Below are 19,765 nucleotides of genomic sequence, written 5' to 3' on the forward strand. Positions count from 1 at the left end.
ATTCATTCATTCCTATGGAGGACTGCTCCTACTGGGGAGTACCAGTATGTATAGGCTTTCATCAAAGAAAAACTACTGTAAATGTTGTTGTTTTTTACAAATGTCGGGAAAGAATGTGTTGCTTGATCACATTGCAAAACATTATATTCTAGAATGATTTAGAATATTTAATTACAAAAAATATGTTAATTGTTATTCTTCATTAAAAACATTAAAGAGAATATTAGACAGCACAATAATGTGCAAAAGGTAATGCATACATTTTGTAGAATAGGTGAAAACAGCCTCATCATTTCAATCTACCTATTGTAAATCATTTTCCAAGAAAGAACCATTACACTGTTGCATCTTGCACCAGCGTGAGGCGACATCAGACAAAGTTACAATTGTTCATGCTCTTTACCTGTTGTCACCATCATACGATATTCCATGAGAGCATGAGTTGGTGTCTTTTGTCGAACTGCTGAAAAATATAGGGTAGTGCTTAATCCTTGATGTACAGTAACATGAGGTATGTCCCCCTAACGCAGTTTTCACTCACCCGCTTTAGGTCCTTTAGTCCGGTTGTATTCATCAGCCACTCCCTGAGATATAGAGGAGAATGCTAAAACATACTACTACAATCTTCGAAAAAAGGGTTGCAAAAGGCTTCTTTGGCTGTCCCCATAGGAGAACCCTTTTTGGTTCCAGGTAGAACTCTTTTGGGTTCCATGTAGAAGCCTCTGGTGTAAGGGTTCTACATGGAACCTAATAGGGTTCTACCTGGAACCAAAAGGCTTCTACCAGGAACCAAAAAATAGTTTTCAAAGGGTTCTCCTATGGGGACAGCTGAAGAACATTTTTAGGTTTTAGATAGCAGCACCTTTTTGTCTAAGAGTGTACTCAAAAGGGGTTATTCATAAAAGTTAGACAGTTTTTCCACAATTGTAGAGGAAACGTCACACAAATAAATGTTCCAACTCATAAGGCTGGTTACCAGGGCTTTTTATTATTTGCGTATCATTTAGCTGATTTATAAAGCTAAAGAGAAAGGTTAAAATACCACCTGCTCCTTAGTAGTACAAATTCTAGGTGAAAATATTGACTCCTTTTACTGTTTTTATTTTTATCATCTAATTTTGTTCTCAAAAAGTAGTTAGAAATATATTTTTAAAGTGTGTGTGTGTGTGCTATAATGGTGCTTGTTTCAATGAATCACTAAAAAGTTACTTTTCACATTTCTACACAAGTATCAGAATAGTGGACTGTAAGACAAAAAATAACCATGTTCTTTTTGGCCAAAAATCTAATAGCAGATGCTTTGTCGTGCTCACCTGCACCTGGTACACATCGTCCCATCCTCCAGGGTGTCCAGCTCTTGGCTCAGTTTTTGCATCTGGTCGCTGATGTCATCGATCTCGGCACACAGGCTCTTGTAGTTCGCCAGGTAGAACTCTTTCATATACTGTCTGCCTGTCTGATGCTATCTCGGGGTACTGAAGAGACACATTACACAGGAGAAAAGGAGACACAGGAAATGCCATTTTGATCAATACTGCAATTTTCTTGAATGCTATCTTGAATGTAGAACAAAATGGCTTTCTGTCATGCTTTCCCACTAGCATGTGACATTGCTGAAACAGCACACACAGCAGATATGGAATGCTGTCTGTTTGTTTTAATGTTTAATCTATTGCTCAATCACCTGTTCCATCCATCCACCCACCCATCAAATATGGCCCACCTATGCAAGTGGTCATTTTGGTCTTGGTCCAGTTCATTACCAGTGTCCCCACCAATGATGTAACCGGTCTCATATTGGGTCTCCTCCTGTGAAAGGGGGTTAGGGTTCTGTTCCCTCTCCCTGTGAACGGGGTCTTTCTCAGGCTCTCTGCCTCCATAGGCCATTGGTGTTATCATAGTAACTGGAGATAATATCAAACTGTCACTAAAGTCGTTAACTTTTTTAACATCCCTCTTTACGTTTGATTATTTATGCATATAAAAACTGAGGTTGGGGCTCCACTATTTTTCCTGTTGCTAATCAGACTTTACAGCTGTGGATGGGCACTAGGGTTGGGGTAATATTATTGTTACCAATACTATTGACAATACAACTTTGGTCTATTCAACTAGGCCAAGACTAAGCCGAAGCAATTCACCCCGGGTTGAAGCTATCCACTGTAGGTAGACACTATGGTAACTCACCCCCATTAGACTATCCACTCTACATCAAGACTATGGGAACTCACTTTGGGTCTAGACTATTCTCCCCAGACTAGCCTATTTACCTGGACTGGAATATTCATTTTAGGTCTATTGGTCACTGTAATTAAATTACACAAAAATATAAAAATATAAACGCAACATGCAAAAATTTCAACAATTTTACTGAGTTACAGTTCATATAAGGAACTCAATCAATTGAAATCAATTAATTAGGTCCTATTTTGTGGATTTCACATGACTGGGCAGGGGCGCAGCCATGGGTGGGCCTTGGAGGACATAGGCCCACCCACTTGGGAGCCAGGCCTACCCACTGGGGAGCCAGGCCCAGCCAATCAGAATGATTTTTTCCACACAAGAGGGCTTTATTACAGACAGAAATACTCCTTAGTTTCATCAACTTTCCAGGTGGCAGGTCTCAGACGATCCCGCAGGTGAATAAGCCGGATGTGGAGGTCCTGGGCTGGCGTGGTTACACGTGGTCTGCGGTTGTGAGGCCGGTTGGACATACTGGACATACTGCCGAATTCTCTAAAATGATGTTGGAGGTGGCTTATGGTAGAGAAATGTACATTACATTCTCTGGAAACGGTTCTGGTGGACATTCCTTCAGTCAGCATACCAGTTCCACGCTCCCTCAAAACTTGAGACATCTGTGTCTTTGTGTTGTGTGACAAAACTGCACCTGTGTCTTGATCATGCTGTTTAATAAGCTTCTTGATATGCCACATCTTTCAGGTGGATAGATTATCTTGGCAAAGGAGAAATCCTCACTAACAGGACTGTAAACAAATTTGTGCACAAGATTTGAGAGAAATAAGCTTTTGTGCGTATGGAACACTTCTGGGATCTTTTATTTCAGCTCGTGAAACATGGGACCAACACTTTACAACACTTTACATGTTGACTTCATATTTTTGTTCAGTATATACAGTATCAAGCCTTTTGACTCACACATTGCCATTGTAGGTCTCCTCACTGTAGATGCTGACTGTTTCGGCTCCGTCGGAGACAACACTGTTCTCTGTCCTAAGGTCAGGGACGGCCTTCTCTGATAGGACAACAGTAGTACTCTGCAACACAGTCCACCTGAAACAACATAATAACATTCATAATACATATTCGTTTTTGTGCTTGTGAGGGTGTTTTGCCTAAAAATAAAATGCCATGTTGTTCAACACGAACGCTATGAGACAGAATGTCTCAGTAGACATTCAAATGCGTCTTGATCATAATGTCAAGGGTTTTCTCATGAGGTCTTATGTCTCAGGTCTAAGCCTGTGCACCACTTATACACGACATGAGCAGTAGAGGGTAGAACTGGAGAGTAGGGCATGCAAGGTAACTTGTTTTTTTAATGGATGTTCAACAGTACACTGAACACACAACACAAGCCCTTTTCAATGAAAACACGCACACAGACATGCACACACAACTTCCCAAAACAGCCCAAGTCAAAGTGAAACATTCTGAGTGAAAATGAACTCCAACATCCATCAAACTCAGGGGACAAAAGTATCTTCCTCCAGTTGTCTGGGATGATCAGTGTCTTGCCTGGCAGCCTCTCTTTCCTTCTATTCTTAGAAGGGAAGTCACAGTCACAGGCACTCAGGGGGAAGGCGATGCACAGAAACCTGGATTGGAAATTCCCTGAACTGCTTTCTGCATGGATGGAAGGGTCGTGTGAGCGATAAAGGGATAGTGTTTTTCTGCATCACCAGGGGCAGAGAGAAGTGAAGTTGAAACTATTTTTGGCGTTGCCCAGAACCACTGAGTAAGCACGGAAGAGCATCAATCCAATTTATCTGATAAAATGAACAAATACAACAGGACCTTCTGATAACACTTTTTTGAAACACCTGTGTATAATGCTTTATAGACAGTACCTTCTAAGACTTGCTATAAGCAGTCATAAGAGTTGAAGGTCAAGCCTTCTTATAGGAACCTTTAATAAATTCAGAAAGGCTGTAAATAGATTCATAATGTCCACCATAGTTGTTCTTGGATGCCACAACCCAACATCACACATTTCCAGCAACAACCTACTTCTCCTAAACATAATCACTTGGAGCAGATAGCCTGAACAGTCTGTTGAGACTAGGAGTCTGTGACATGGATCAGATGGGCTGTGCGCCATTATTGTTCCCAACAGGGATATGTATAAAACCTCAAAGGCACTGTCTAGTGAAAGAAATCAAATTGTATTGGTTGCATAAACATATTAGCAGATGTTATTGCGGGTGTAGCGAAATGCTTGTATTCCTAGCTCCAAAAGTGCAGTAATATCTAACAATACACGCAAATCTTAAAAGTTAAAGAATGGAACTAGGAAATATGGAAATACTAGGACGAGCAATGTCGGAGTCCGGAGTATAAATATAATGTGATGGAATGTATAGACAATATGGAAAATATATGGATAGAATATGTAGTATATCAAATCAAATCAAAGTTTATTTGTCACATGCGCCGAATACAACAGGTGTAGACTTTACAGTGAAATGCTTACTAACCAACAGCGCAAAAATTTATTAGGTGAACAATAGGTAAGTAAAGAAATAAAACAACAGTGAAAAATAACAGTAGCAAGGCTATATACATTAGCGAGGCTATAACAGTAGCGAGGCTACATACAGGCACCGGTTAGTCAGGCTGATTGAGGTAGTATGTACATGTAGATATGGTTAAAGTGACTATGCATATATCATAAACAGAGAGTAGCAGCAGCGTAAAAGAGGAGTTGGGGGGGTCATCTGCAAACTTGTGTCGTTTGCAAACGTAATGATGGTGTTGGAGTCGTGCCTGGCCATGCAGTCGTGGGTGAACAGGGAGTACAGGAGGGGACTGAACACGCACCCCTGGGGGGCTCCAGTGTTGAGGATCAGCGTGGCAGATGTGTTGCTACCTACCCTCACCACCTGGGAGCTGCCCGTCAGGATGTCCAGGATCCAGTTGCAGAGGGAGGTGTTTAGTCCCAGGATCCTTAGCTTAGTTTGAGGGTACTATGGTGTTGGACGCTGAGCTGTAGTCAATGAATAGCATTCTCACATATGTGTTCCTTTTGTCCAGGTGGGAAAGGGCAGTGTGGAGTGCAATAGAGATTGCATCATCTGTGGATCTGTTTGGGCGGTATGCAAATTGGAGTGGGTCTAGGGTTTCTGGGATAATGGTGTTGATGTGAGCCCTTACCAGCCTTTCAAAACACTTCATGGCTACGGACGTGAGTGATATGGGTCTGTAGTCATTTAGGCAGGTTGCCTTCGTGTTCTTGGGCACAGGGACTATGGTGGTCTGCTTGAACCGGTATTACAGACTCAATCAGTGACATGTTGAAAATGTCAGTGAAGACACCTGCCAGTTGGTCAGCACATGCCCAGAGCGCAAGTCCTGGTAATCCGTCTGGCCCCGCAGCCTTGTGAATGTTGACCTGTTTAAAAGTCTTACTCACGTCGGCTACGGAGAGCGTGATCACACAGTCGTCCGGAACAGCTGATGCTCTCATGCATGCCTCAGTGTTGCTTGCCTCGAAGCGAGCATAGAAGTGATTTAGCTCGTCTGGTAAGCTCGTGTCACTGGGCAGCTCGCGGCAGTCTGTAATAGTTCGCAAGACCTGCCACATAAGACGAGCGTCAGAGCCGGGGAGTACGATTCAATCTTAGTCCTGTATTGACGCTTTGCCTGTTTGATGGTTCGTCGGAGGGCATAGCAGGATTTCTTATAAGCTTCCGGGTTAGAGTCCCGCACCTTGAAAGCGGCAGCTCTACCCTTTAGCTCAGTGCGAATGTTGCCTGTAATCCATGGCTTCTGGTTGGGGTATGTACGTACAGTCACTGTGGGGACGACGTCCTTGATGCACTTATTGATAAAGCCAGTGACTGATGTGGTGTACTCCTCAATGCCATCGGAAGAATCCTGGAACATGTTCTAGTCTGTGATAGCGAAACAATATCTGAAGAATAGTAAATGTACAGGAATACTTAAATAGGATAGGCCTTGACAAGAATAGAGTATACACAGTACCAGTCAAAAGTTGACACACCTACTCATTCAAGGGTTTTTCTTTATTTTTTAATATTTTCTACATTGTAGAATAATAGTGAAGTTATAAAAACTCTGAAATAACACATGGAATCATGTAGTAACCAAAATATTGTTAAACAAATCAAAATATATTTTAGATTTAGATTCTTCAAAGTAGCTACCCTTGCCTTGATGACAGCTTTGCACACTCTTGGCATTCTCTCAACCAGCACAATGAGGAATTATTTTCCAACAGTCTTGAAGGAGTTCCCACATATGCTGAGCACTTTTTGGCTGCTTTTCCTTCACTCTCTATTGGGTTGAGGTCAGGTGATTGTATAGGCCAGGTCATCTGATGCAGCACTCCTTCACTCTCCTTGGTCAAATAGCCCTTATACAGCCTGGAAGTGTGTTTTGGGTCATTGTCCTGTTGAAAAACAAATGATAGTCCCACTAAGCGCAAACCAGATGGGATGGCGTATCACTGCAGAATGCTGTGGTAGCCATGCTGGTTAAGTGTGCCTTGAATTATAAATAAATCACTGACAGTGTCACCAGCAAAGCACCCCCACACCATCACAACTCCTCTGGATGCTTCACAGTGGGAACCACACATGCGGAAATCATCTGTTCACCTACTCTGTTTCTCACAAAGACACGGCGGTTGGAACCAAAAATCTCAAATTTAGACTAATCAGACTAAAAGACAGTTTTACACTGGTCTAATGTCCATTGGTCGTGTTTCTTGGCCCAAGCAAGTCTCTCCTAATTGGTATCCTTTGGTCGTGGTTTCTTACAGCAATTCGACCATGAAGGCCTGATTCACGCAGTCTCCTCTGTGAAGCATTTATTTGGGATGCAATCTGAGGTGCAGTTAAATCTAATAAATGTATCCTCTGCAGCAGAGGTAACTCTGGGTTTTCCTTTCCTGTGGCGGTCCTCATGAGGGCACTTGACTGTTTTTGCGACTGCACTTGAAGAAACTTTCAAAGTCCTTGAAATGTTCCACATTGACTGACCTTCATGTTTTAAAGTAATGATTGACTGTCATTTCTCTTTGCTTATTTGAGCTGTTCTTGCCATAATATGGACTTTGTCTTTACCAAATAGGGCTATCTTCTGTATACCACCCCTACCTTGTCACAACACAACTAATTGGCTCAAACGCATTAAGAAGGAAAGATATCCCACAAATACATGTTTAACATGGCACACCTGTTAATTGAAATGCCTTCCAGGTGTCTTCCTCATGAAGCTGGCTGAGAGAATGCCAAGAGTGTGCAAACCTGTCGTCAAGGCAAAGAGTGGCTGTTTTGAAGAATGTCAAACATAAAATATATATTTTACTACATGATTCCATATGTGTTATTTCATAGTTTTCATGTCTTCACTATTATTCTACAATGTAGAAAATATTCAAAATAAAGAAAAACCTTAGAATGAGTAGGTGTCCAAACTTTTGACTGGTATTGTAATTCAATGTCCACATGTGTAATGCGTGCCATACAAATTCAGAATTTCAGCAGATAAAACTGTTTTATGCGGACAGTTGAAGTCGGAAGTTAACATACACCTTAGCCAAATACATTTAAACTCAGTTTTTCACAATTCCTGACATTTAATCCTAGTAAAAATTCCATGTTTTAGGTCAGTTAGGATCACCCTTCATTTTAAGAATGTGAAATGTCAGAATAATAGAAGAGAGAATGATCTATTTCAGCTTTTATTTCTTTCATCACATTCCCAGTGGGTCAGAAGTTTACATACTCTCAATTAGTATTTGGTAGCATTGCCTTTAAATTGTTTAACTTGGGTCAAACGTTTCATGTAGCCTTCCACAAGCTTCTCACAATAAGTTGGGTGAATTTTGGCCCATTCCTCCTGACAGAGCTGGTGTACCTGAGTCAGGTTTGTAGGCCTCCTTGCTCACACACACTTTTTCAATTCTGCCCACACATTTTCTATAGGATTGAGGTCAGGGCTTTGTGATGGCCACTCCAATACCTTGACTTTGTTGTCCTTAAGACATTTTGCCACAACTTTGGAAGTATGCTTGGGGTCACTGTCTATTTGGAAGACCCATTTGCGACCAAGCTTTAACTTCCTGACTGATGTCTGAGATGTTGCTTCAATATATCCACTTAATTTTCTTTCCTCATGATGCCATCTATTTTGTGAAGTGCACCAGTCCCTCCTGCAGCAAAGCACCTCCACAACATGATGCTGCCACCCCCGTGCTTCACAGTTGGGATGGTGTTCTTCGGCTTGCAAGCCTCCCCCATTTTCCTCCAAACATAACAATGGTCATTATGGCCAAACAGTTATATTTTAGTTTTATCAGACCAGAGGACATTTCTCCAAAAAGTAAAATTTTTGTTCCCATGTTCGGTTGAAAACCGTATTCTGGCTTTTTTATGGCTGTTATGGAGCAGTGGCTTCTTCCTTGCTGAGCGGCCTTTCAGGTTACGTCGATATAGGACTTGTTTTGTTGTTGATATAGATACTTTTGGACCGGTTTCCTCCAACATCTTCTCAATGTCCTTTGCTGTTGTTCTGGGATTGATTTGCACTTTTCGCACCAAAGTACGTTCATCTCTAGGAGACAGAACATGTCTCATTCCTGAGCGGTATGATGGCTGCGTGGTCCTTTGGTGTTTACACTTGCATACTATTGTTTGTACAGATGAACGTGGTACCTTCAGGCTTTTGGAAATTGCTCCCAAGGATGAACCAGACTTGTGGAGGTCTGGTTCATCCTTGGGAGGTCTTGGCTGATTTCTTTTGATTTTCCCATGATGTCAAGCAGAGTTTGAAGGTAGGCCTTGAAATACATCCACAGGCATACCTCCAATTGACTCAAATTATGTCAATTAGCATATCAGAAGCTTCTAAAGCCATGACACCATTTTCTGGAATTTTCCAAGCTGTTTAAAGGCACAGTCAACTTAGTGTATGTAAACTTCTGACCCACTGGAATTGTGATACAGTGAATTATAAGTAAAATAATCTGTATGTAACCGACTTGCCAAAACTATAGTGTGTTAACAAGAAATTTGTGGAGTGGTTGAATAACGAGTTTTAATGACTCCAACCTAAGTGTATGTAAACTTCTGACTTCAAATGTATATTCCAATTCCAGTATTCCAGTGTGTTATTTTCAGACCTAGCAAAGTTTATTACGATGTGGAAAATAGTAAAAAATTAAGAAAAACCCTTGAATGAGTAGGTGTGTCCAAACTTTTGTCTTGTACTGTGCATATGAAGTTGGTTAAACAGTATGGAGACATTATTTAAAGTGACCAGTGTTCCATTATTAAAGTGACCAGTGTTCTATGACTTTGTATATAGGGCAGCAGCCTCTAAGGTGCATGGTACAGTAACGTGGTGGTAGACATCTAGTGACAGTGACTAAAGTTAAGGGCTGGGTACTGGACGGGGCCGGCTAGTGGTGACTATTTAACAGTCTTATTGCCTTGAGATAGAAGCTGTTTTTCAGTCTCTCGGTCGCAACTTATATCACCTCCACCGTACCCGACACCCACTGAAATTTGCATACTGCTCCAAAAGATCCACGGATGACACAATCACCATCGTACTGAACACTGCCCTATCCCATCTGGAAAAGAGAAATACTTATATAAGAATGATGTTCCTTGACTACAGCTCAGCCTTCAACACCATAGTACCCCTCCAAACTCATCATTAAGCTCAGGCCCTCAGCTTATTTTTACAGACACCATTTCCGTGAAATGAAGCTGTACTGTTGAGCCTTGCAGACTAAATGATTTTAATGTGTATACTGTAAAGGTTAGCCTCAACACCAAGGTAACTCAGTGCTTTAATACATTATACATGACACATACATTATACACCTTGCTAATATTGAGTTGCACCCCCGTTTGCCCTCAGAACAGCCTCAATTCGTCGGGGCTTGGTTTCAGGGTTTCGCAGGGATGCTGGCGCATGTTGACTCCAATGCTTCCCACGGCTGTGTCAAATTGGCTGGATGTCCTTTGGGTGGTGGACAATTCTTGACACACATGGGAAACTGTTGAACGTGAAAAACCCAGCAGCATTGCAGATCTTGACACACTCAAACCGATGGACCTAGCACCTACTATCATATATTGTTCAAAAGGGTCTTCCCTGTGGCTCAGTTAGTAGAGCATGGTTTTTGCAATGCCAGCATGGTGTGTGCAACGCCAGGGTTGTGGGTTCAATTCCCACGGGGGGCCAGTACAAAAACCCCAAAAATATGTATTTATAATGCATGAAATGTATGCATTCACTACTGTAAGTCGCTCTGGATAAGAGCGTCTGCTAAATTACTAAAATGTAAAAGCACTGAAATCTTTTGTCTTGCCCATTCACAAACTGAATGGCACACACACACACAATCCACGTCTCAATTGTCTCAAGGCATAAAAATCCTTCATTAACCTATCTCCTCCCCTTCATCTACACTGATTAAAGTGGATTTTACAGGTGACATCAATAAGGGATCATAGCTTTCACTTGGATTCACCTGGTCAGTCCATGTATGTAATGGAAAGAGCAGGTGTTCCTAATGTTTTATACACTTAGTGTACAATGCATTCAGAAAGTATTCTGACCCCTTTAATTTTTCCACATTTTGTTACGTTACAGCCTTATTCGAAAATGTATTAAATAGTTTTTTTCCCCCTCATCAATCTACACACGATACCCCATAATGACAAAGCATAAGCAGGTATTTAGAAATGAGTTCAAATGTATGTAAAAAAAAAAATGGAAATATCATATTTACATAAGTATTCAGACCCTTTACTCAGTACTTTGTTGAAACACCTTGGGCAGCAATTACATCCTCGAGTCTTCTTGGGTATGACGCTACAAGCTCAGCACACTTGTATTTGGGGAGTTTCTCCCATTCTTCTCTGCAGATCCTCTCAAGCTCTGTCAGGTTGGATGGGGAGCGTCGCTGCACAGCTATTTGCAGGTCTCTTCAGAGATGTTCGATTGGGTTTAAGTCCAGGCTCTGGCTGGGCCACTCAAGGACATTCAGAGACTTGTCCCGAAGCCACTCCTGCATTGTCTTGGCTATGTGGTTAGGGTCATCGTCCTGTTGGAAGGTAAACATTCGTACCAGTCTGGGGTCCTGAGCGCTCTGGAGCAGGTTTTCATCAAGGATCTCTCTGTACTTTGCTCCGTTCATCTTTACCTCAATCCTGACTAGTCACCTGCCGCTAAAATAATATCTAAAATAATATCCCCACAGTATGATGATGCCACCACTTTGCTTCACCGTAGGGATGGTGCCAGGTTTCCTCCAGACATGACGCTTGGCATTCAGGCCTAAGAGTTCAATCTTGGTTTCATCAGACCAGAGAATCTTGTTTATCTTGGTCAGAGCCCTTAAGGTGCCTTTTGGCAAACGCCAAGCGGGCTGTCATGTGCCTTTTACTGAGGAGTGGCTTCCGTCTGGCCACTCTACCATAAAGGCCTGATTGGTGGCATGCTGCAAAGATGGTTGTCCTTCTGGAAGGTTGTTCCATCTCCACAGAGGAACTCTAGAGCTCTGTCAGAGCGACCACCGGGTCCTTCCTCCTGATGACCCAACGGCACCGCAGGGTGGAGCGGGCAGACGGGGGAGCAGAGGCGGATGCCTACCTCGGGGGCGAGGTCCGGCAGGCTGGTTCGATGAGGTCGTGGACTGACCCGACATACTGCGTCGAGGCTGATGTCCAGTGGGTCTGTTTGGGGGTCCACCCTGAGGTCGGGGAGAGGGACGTTCCGGACGGTTATGGTGAAATGCCTGAATCATCTTTGGGTCAAGGATGTCTTGGTCGGGGACCCAGGCCCATAACCTTCCCAGTCCACTAGGTAGTGGATGCGACCTCTCAGGAGTTTGGAATCAAGGATGGCCCATATGGTGTAGGCAGGTTCCTCTCCGATGTCCAACAGTGGGGGCGCACTGCGGGTAGCAACTGGAGGATGAAGAGGACTGTAGGTGACTGGTTTTAACAGAGACACATGGAAGGACGAGGAGATTTTATACTGACGCGGTAACTGGAGGCGGTACGTGACATGGTTGATGCGATGGGTTATCTTGAAGGGACCAATGAAGCAAGGACAGAACTTTTTGCAGGGGAGGCGGAGCCGGATGTATCTGATAGAGAGACACACGCTGTCCGGGGTGAAAGAGTGGCGTAGGTCGGCAGCGTCTGTCGGCAAAGCGTTTCTGGGTATTAGAGGCTTCCTGCAGATGCTGGTGAGTGGTCTCCCATACCCGCTCACTACGCCGAAACCAGTCGTCGACAGCTGGGACAGTACCAGGCTCCGCCTCCCAGAGAAACATGGAGGGTTGATAAGCAAGGACACTCTGAAATGGAGTAAGTTGGAGGGATGAGTGCATGAGTGAGTTCTGAGCGTATTCGAACCAGGCCATATACCGACTCCAGTTGTGTGGAGAGGCAGAACATAGTTGGCGGAGGTACTTCCCTATTTCTTGGTTCAGGCGTTCCGTCTGCCCATTGGTCTAGGGTTGGTACCCGGAGAAGAGGCTGAGGGCGACCCCCAGTCAGTCACAAAAGGCTCGCCACACCCGGGAGACAAACTGGGGCCCACAGTCAGAGACGATGTCCTCCAGAATTCCATACAGATGTAACACCTGCTGGAACATACACTCCGCAAATTTCATGGCGTTAGATAGATGAGGAAGAGGAATCAGACGACACATTTTTGAAAAACAGTCTACTATGACAAGGATGGTGGTGTTACCAGAGGATTCAGGAAGGTCTGTGATGAAGTCAACAGCTATGTGAGACCAGGGTCTGTGAGGGATTGGCAAAGGTTGAATTTTCTTGGAAGGGAGATGACGAGGGCTTTTGGTTTGGGCGCAGACTGGATAGGAGAGTACATTATCCCTTACGTCGGATGCCAGTGAGGACCACAAGAACTTCCGGGCTAGAAGTTTGGTGGTTTGTGTAATGCCCGAATGTCCTGACCCCAAGGACATGACACCATTCCGTCAGTTGGGGTCTAACAGCTGCTGGTACGTAACTCTTCCCAGCTGATGTCTCAGGAGGAGCTACGGTCTCTTGTATGGCAGAGTGAACCTCCCACCGTCGGCCATTAATGCAAGAAGATGGAAGAATGGGTGTAGGGTCTGAGTTACTGGTCAGAAGGTCAAACTGGCGGGAGAGCATCAGCTTTTAAAATTTTCTTTCCAGGGATGTAAGTAACATGAAAATGGAAGCGTGTGAAGAAGAGAGCCCAGCGGGCTTGTCTGGAGTTTAACCTCTTGGCCCCGCTGATATATTCCAGATTACGGTGATCTGTTTGTGACGAGAACGGGATGTTGTGCGCCCTCCAACCAGTGGCGCCACTCCTCGAGGGCCAGCTTGATGGCGAGGAGTTCTCTGTTCCCCACATCGTCATTCCTCTCAGAGGGGATAACTTCCTGGATAAGAAGGCACAGGGTTGTGATTTGTGAGGTGTTCCTACCCGCTGAGTGTATGGCTCCTACTCCTACTTCAGAGGCATCCACCTTCAGTGTGAAAGGAAGGGTCAGATCAGGTTGGCGAAGGACAGGAGCTGAGGTAAAGAGGCATTTCAAGTTGAACGCAGTCAGGGTGGTATCAGTCAATAGAAAGGTCCGGGTCTTTTGGCTGGTAAGGGCAGTGAGGGGAGCAGACGTAGAACTGAAGTTCCAAATGAACCGGCAATAGAAGTTGGAGAACCCAATGAAATGGAGTTCCTTGACAGTGGTGGGTTTGGGCCAGTTACTGACGGCGGTGACTTTGTTCTCATCCATGCTGACCTCTCCAGGTGTCAATACAAAGCCAAGGAAATGTACAGAGGTTACATGGAAGGCGCTCTTTTCAGTCTTCACATAAAGGTTATGGTCAAGGAGCCGTTGAAGAACCTTTTGCACATGCTGTATAGGTTCCTTCAGGGAGTAGAAGTAAATCAGGATGTCATCAATGTAGATGATGAGAAAGCGGTTGATCATATCCTGGAAAACCATAAAGGATTGGAAGATGGCGGGGGCGTTCATAAGACCGTAGGGCATGACCAGGTATTCGTAGTACCCTCGAGCGGTGATAAAGGCCGTCTTCCATTCATCGCCTTCGCGTATACAGACAAGGCTATATGCACTTCGCAGTTCGAGTTTAGTATAGATGTTGGCGCGGCCCACTTGTTCAAAGGTCGATGGGAATAGAGGAAGAGGGAAACAGTTCTTGACAGTGACATCATTCAGGGAACGATAATCAATAGATGGATGGAGACCACCATCCTTTTTTCCAACAAAGAAGAAGCCCGACGCAGCCGGAGAAGATTCATCAATGATTCATCAATGTAGTTCTCCATTGCCTTATTTTCAGGGATAGATAAGGGGTAAACATGGCCCTTTGGTGGGGACACTCCAGGGAGTAAGTCAATAGCACAGTCTCCTGGGCGATGTGGTGGCAGAGTGGAGGCCTTGGTTTTGCTGAAGACATTGCTGTACTAGGTGTATTCAAATGGTATGGTGGGTGGCACTGCCGAGGCAGAGTGCTCAATGGTGGTGGCTCTGCAGGGTAGGCTGAAACAACTGGAGAAGCAGGTCTTCTACCTGCTTCTCCAGTTGGGAGTGGTGACAGGTGTTAGATCAATGTCAAGCTCTTGTACTAGCTGGTGATAGATAAAATTACCTGCTGCTCCCGAATCTATCAAGCCTCCTACGTACTTGGTAACCCCCTTCACGGTTATCAATACTGGGACGGAGAATTGCTTCTGGGAGATATTTAGAAATAAGGACACGCCTACCTGCATGGCAGCGGGGGGACCCTTCTCATCTCTCCGTGGGGGGCGAACAGGGCAATGGCTGAGGGGCTGATCTTTCCCTCCACAGCATAGGCAGAGCCCTTCCTGGATACACTTTTGACTTTCGATACACGGGAGAGGGGCATGGCCCAACTGCATGGGCTCTGAAAGACTCGGACGGGATGACGGAATCATGGAAAGAGAAGGTTTCGGGTTCTTTGGTGGCAGAGTTCTTCAGCGGTCGGCGAAGAGGTGGTCGATGGAGATGAACATACAAATGTATTGATTTAAATCCTGAAGGTCACCTCTACAGGCCAGCTCCGTCTGAAGTTCCCTGTTGAGCCCTCCTCGGTAGACGGTAAGGAAAGCAGCCTCATTCCATCTACTCCCTGCAGCCATGGTGCGGAACTCGAGGGCATACTCGGCAGCTGAATTGCGTCCTTGTTGAAGTTCTATGAGGAGGTCTCCTATAGGACGAATGGAGGGTGAGTGATTAAATACCTCTTTGAAGAGGGTGTGGAAATGGGTCTCAGATCAGAGTTCTGTGCGGTTGGCAGTCCATATGGCATTGGCCCAATCCAGGGCTTTGCCTGTGAGTAGAGACACAACAAAATCCACCCTGCTCCTGTCGGTGGCGAAGGTAGTGGGGTTGTGCTCAATGTATTTGCTGCATTGCATCAGAAATCCCTGACATTTCCCAGGTGAACCGTCATATTTTCCAGGCATGGGTATGAACGAAGGAGGGCTATGGGTTACGATAGCTGGCATCGGAGGAGTAGGGATAGGCTGGCAGAGATGGCAGATTTCCTCCATAAGCTCCTCTTGCTGGGTTAGGCACCGCTGTAGCTCCGCTGAATCCATTCCATTTTTGGGTGAGGTATTCTGTAATGAATACCCAGGGAGAAAAAGGTGTAGATTCATGCGCAGAGCGCGGCAGATGTTTATTAAACCTTTGCAGAAGGCAGGAATCTTGGTCGCAGGCAATGGTCAAACACAGGTAGGCAGTCAAAAACAAACAATACCTCACAACCATACAAACAGAAAGAACTGAACTAAATAGGGAGCTGATGAGACCAGGTGAGAAACGAACACAGGTGAAATCAATGAACAAAAATGACAGACAGGGCTACCTTCCAGAACACAAAGAAACAGGGCTATGTTCCAGAACACAAAGAAAAAGAACACAGGGTTGACTAAGAAAAGAAAAGTAGAACCTTACAATGGTGAAATCCCTGAGTGGTTTCCTTCCTTATCTGCAACTGAGTTAGGAAGGACACCTGTATCTTTGTATTGACTGGGTCTATTCATACATTTTTACATTTTTAGTAATTTAGCAGACACTCTTATCCAGAGTGACTTACAGTAGTGAATACATACATTTCTTTTCTCCGTACTGGTCCCCCGTGGGAATAGAACCCATAACCCTGGCATTGCAAACACCATGCTCTACCAACTGAGCCACACCATCCGAAGTGTAATTAATAACTTCACCATACTCAAAGGGATATTTAATGTCCGTTTAAATTGTTTTACCCATTAACCAATAGGTGCACCTCTTTGTGAGCTATTGGAAAACCTCCCTGGTCTCCGTGGTTGAATCTGTTTTTGAAATTCATTGCTTGACTGAGGGACCTTACAGATAATTGTACGTGTGGGGTACAGAGATGAGGTAGTCATTCATAAATCATGTTAAACACTATTATTGCACACATAGTGAGCCCATTATTATGTGGACTCACTATGTGTGCAATAATTATGTGACTTGTTAAGCACATTTTTATCCATGAACATATTTAGGCTTGCCATAACAAAGCGATTGAATACTTATTGACTCAAGACAATTCAGCTTTTCATTTCAAATGAATTTGCAAAAATGTCTAAAAACATAATTCCACTTGACATTATGGGGTATTGTGTGTAGGCCATTGACAAAACATCTCCATTTAATCAATTGTATATTCAGTCACCAAAAAATGTGGAAAATGTCAAGGGGTGTGAACTTGATTAATGACATGCAAAACATTTTGGAACTGTATCAACAGTGGATTAATTAAACAAATACCAAAAGATAGTTTTTGAGTCGTATTTTCCTTTAAGTAGCTAAACCTGTAATTTCTACAACCTTGTGAAATTGACAAACTAACACATTTTTATTTTTGTCAAAACAACTTTATATCAAAGGAGTGCCTTCCATTTGACGGCCTGCACATGCATAGTCCGGTGCGACCCGACCATTAGACCCATTGTCAAGTCCTGACCAGTAAAGGGATCATTTGTCATTGTAGTATGGTCAGGGTGTGGCAGGGGGTGTTGTTTTTGTGTGTTTTGGGGGTTGGTTTATTTTGAGGGGATTTGTTGTAGTTTTCATTTTCTAGGTTCGTTTTCTATGTGTGGCCGAGTATGGTTTCCAATCAGAGGCAGGTGTCTTTCGTTGTCTCTGATTGGAAGCCATACTTAGGCAGCCCTTTTTCCTTTGGGTTTGTGGGTGGTTGTTTTCTGTATAGCCGTGTGCCTTACGGAAATGTTTGGTTGTTTGTCTATTTTGTTTGAGTGTTCTCTCTAATAAAGAAAGAAGATGAGCACTATACCCGCTGCGCCTTGGTCTGTCCCTTACGACGCCTATGACACCCATGAAGTGTTTCTGCACATGAGCTATGCTAGCTAACGCCATGACATCTGCTACAAGTGTGATCAGGGATTTCTATTCAAGAAGCAGTTTCTGCATGTCTTCATACTGTTCTGTCTTTGGTCTTATCTTCCCTGAAACTTGTTCTCAGGGTATCCATACCCAAGGGTATTACATGAGACACACAGAACATATTAACATTGCTAGCTAGCTAGCTAGCTAGCTACTTGTGAGTAACGTTAGTTCCTTTTTCAATGTAAACACTAGCTAGCTTATTAGTGTTAGAAAGCACCATTATTATAATGCTAGCTGGATAACACAACTACTAGCTATGCCTAGCTATAGGCCTAAAACCTTAAATTATAGACATCAAAATGATACCAGAGATATAGGATTAATGTTTCTATTCTGTCTCTGATGATAGCTAGTTGGCTAATAATAGAGTGTCTTTGCTAAATTGTCATATATTCTTCTTCTTTACCACAGATTCCCACAAGGTCTCAGACTCCAGGATGGGAAAATGCTTACAAGAAAGAAACAGATCAAGACACAGACGTTGTCGATTTCCATTGTTACTTGTAATGTTAAAAAGCTGAGAAAAAGACAATAGTGTTTTATCTTAATTAGCTAGCTAGCTAGGCTACTCACCATACTGTAGGCTGCAGATTTGAATGACCATTAAAATAGTTATTTACATTTTTTTTATGCATTTTTGTATTTATTCTTCATTTTACCAGGTGAGTTAACAGAGAATACATTCTCATTTATAGCAATGACCTGGGGAAAGTTACAAAGCACACTAATAATACATAGTTAACATATACTGTAACGGTTGTCGTTGGATAAAGTGGACCAAAACGCAGCAGGAATATGTGCACTCATCTTCTTTTATTAAGGAAAGAAGGAAAAACCTAAATAAACACGTACACCAAAAGAAACACAACGACAAATAAACAGTCCTGTAAGGCCATAAGCTATACATGGAACAATCTCCCACAAACTACAAAACAAAACACATACCTATATATAGGACTCTCAATCAGAGGCAACTAAAAACACCTGCCTCCAATTGAGAGTCCAACACCCAAACCTCGACATAGAAATACAAAGAACTAGAAAGAACATAGAAATACAAACATAGAACATAACCCAAAACCCCCCGGAATACATAAATCAAATACCCTACTAAACAAACCACCACCCCGAACCATACAAAACAAATACCCTTCTGCTACGTCCTGACCAAATACTAATACAATTACTCCCTCTGCTGGTCAGGACGTGACACATACAAAATATGTAAGCACTTATTGAGTAGGCCTATATCTTTGTTTAATTTAATTATTATTCCAACAATACAAATCGATATTATTTTGTAAGAAATGTAAAGTCTTTTTACATGCTGTAATAAAGTTGACGAAAGTAGAAGCTCGTCTTTTGTTTGTAGGTATTTTCACGTGGTAATGATGAGTACAGTGGTGGTCGGTGCCATTTAAGAATTTATTTTATGAGTATGGCCTAATTTCTATTACAGCGTATTGGATGACTGTCATTCATATTCCATTCACCCAGCTCAATGTAGCGTCAATTGGTTTAGGTAGCTACATGATACTCAGACTTTCCCTTTACCCCATCATGAGGTTATTACAAACTAGCCTATGAATATAAGCTTACAATGTCGGTGCACAGGTCAAGAGAAAAATGTGAGTAATCAAGGTGACAGACAGTGACACATTCAATACTGCCTTGAACGCTCTTGCCTGCATCTAGCTGATCTAGGGTGTAATTATTAGTCCAACAGTTGCAAACGAGTTTCTCTTGGACAAATTCAGGTATGTTTATCCCCGTTTCGGTCAGTTTGCTTCCATTTAAGGAACGTTTTTCAATAGAATCGTCGGAATGAATACACCCCTGATCACACGCAAACACAATTCACTTTCATAGCAGCCACATACAAGCAGCATGATCATTTTGCTCATTGTATAATTCCTTCTTGCATCTATGTGCTCTCCTACTCTCACCTTTTCCCTTAGCTTGTGGACTTCAGAGCACAATACACATCAGTTGTATGTGAGCAGGCGAAAAAACTTTTCTAAGCCAACCTTCATATCATGACCCCTAACCGCT

At 43.2% G+C, this 19,765-nt stretch overlaps 1 non-coding gene across 3 annotated transcripts in view; it reads right to left on the reverse strand.

The window, feature by feature from the left end:
• The window catches only part of LOC106568962 (uncharacterized), a 36,289-nt gene that overhangs the window by 12,536 nt on the left and 3,988 nt on the right, over positions 1–19,765 (reverse strand). The window contains exons 2-5 of one of the 3 annotated variants that reach the window (XR_014380309.1): positions 3,160–3,294; positions 1,314–1,475; positions 542–584; positions 404–460 (exon numbers count right to left, since the gene is read on the reverse strand). This is a non-coding gene — a transcript (uncharacterized LOC106568962). Of the gene's footprint in view, positions 1–403; positions 585–1,313; positions 1,476–3,159; positions 3,295–19,765 lie in introns of all 3 variants that reach the window. The other 2 variants (XR_014380310.1, XR_014380308.1) reach the window with 2 other exon arrangements.

The sequence above is a fragment of the Salmo salar genome, chromosome 14, assembly GCF_965601325.2.
Source record: "Salmo salar chromosome 14, fSalSal1, whole genome shotgun sequence".
Lineage (NCBI taxonomy): Eukaryota > Metazoa > Chordata > Actinopteri > Salmoniformes > Salmonidae > Salmo > Salmo salar.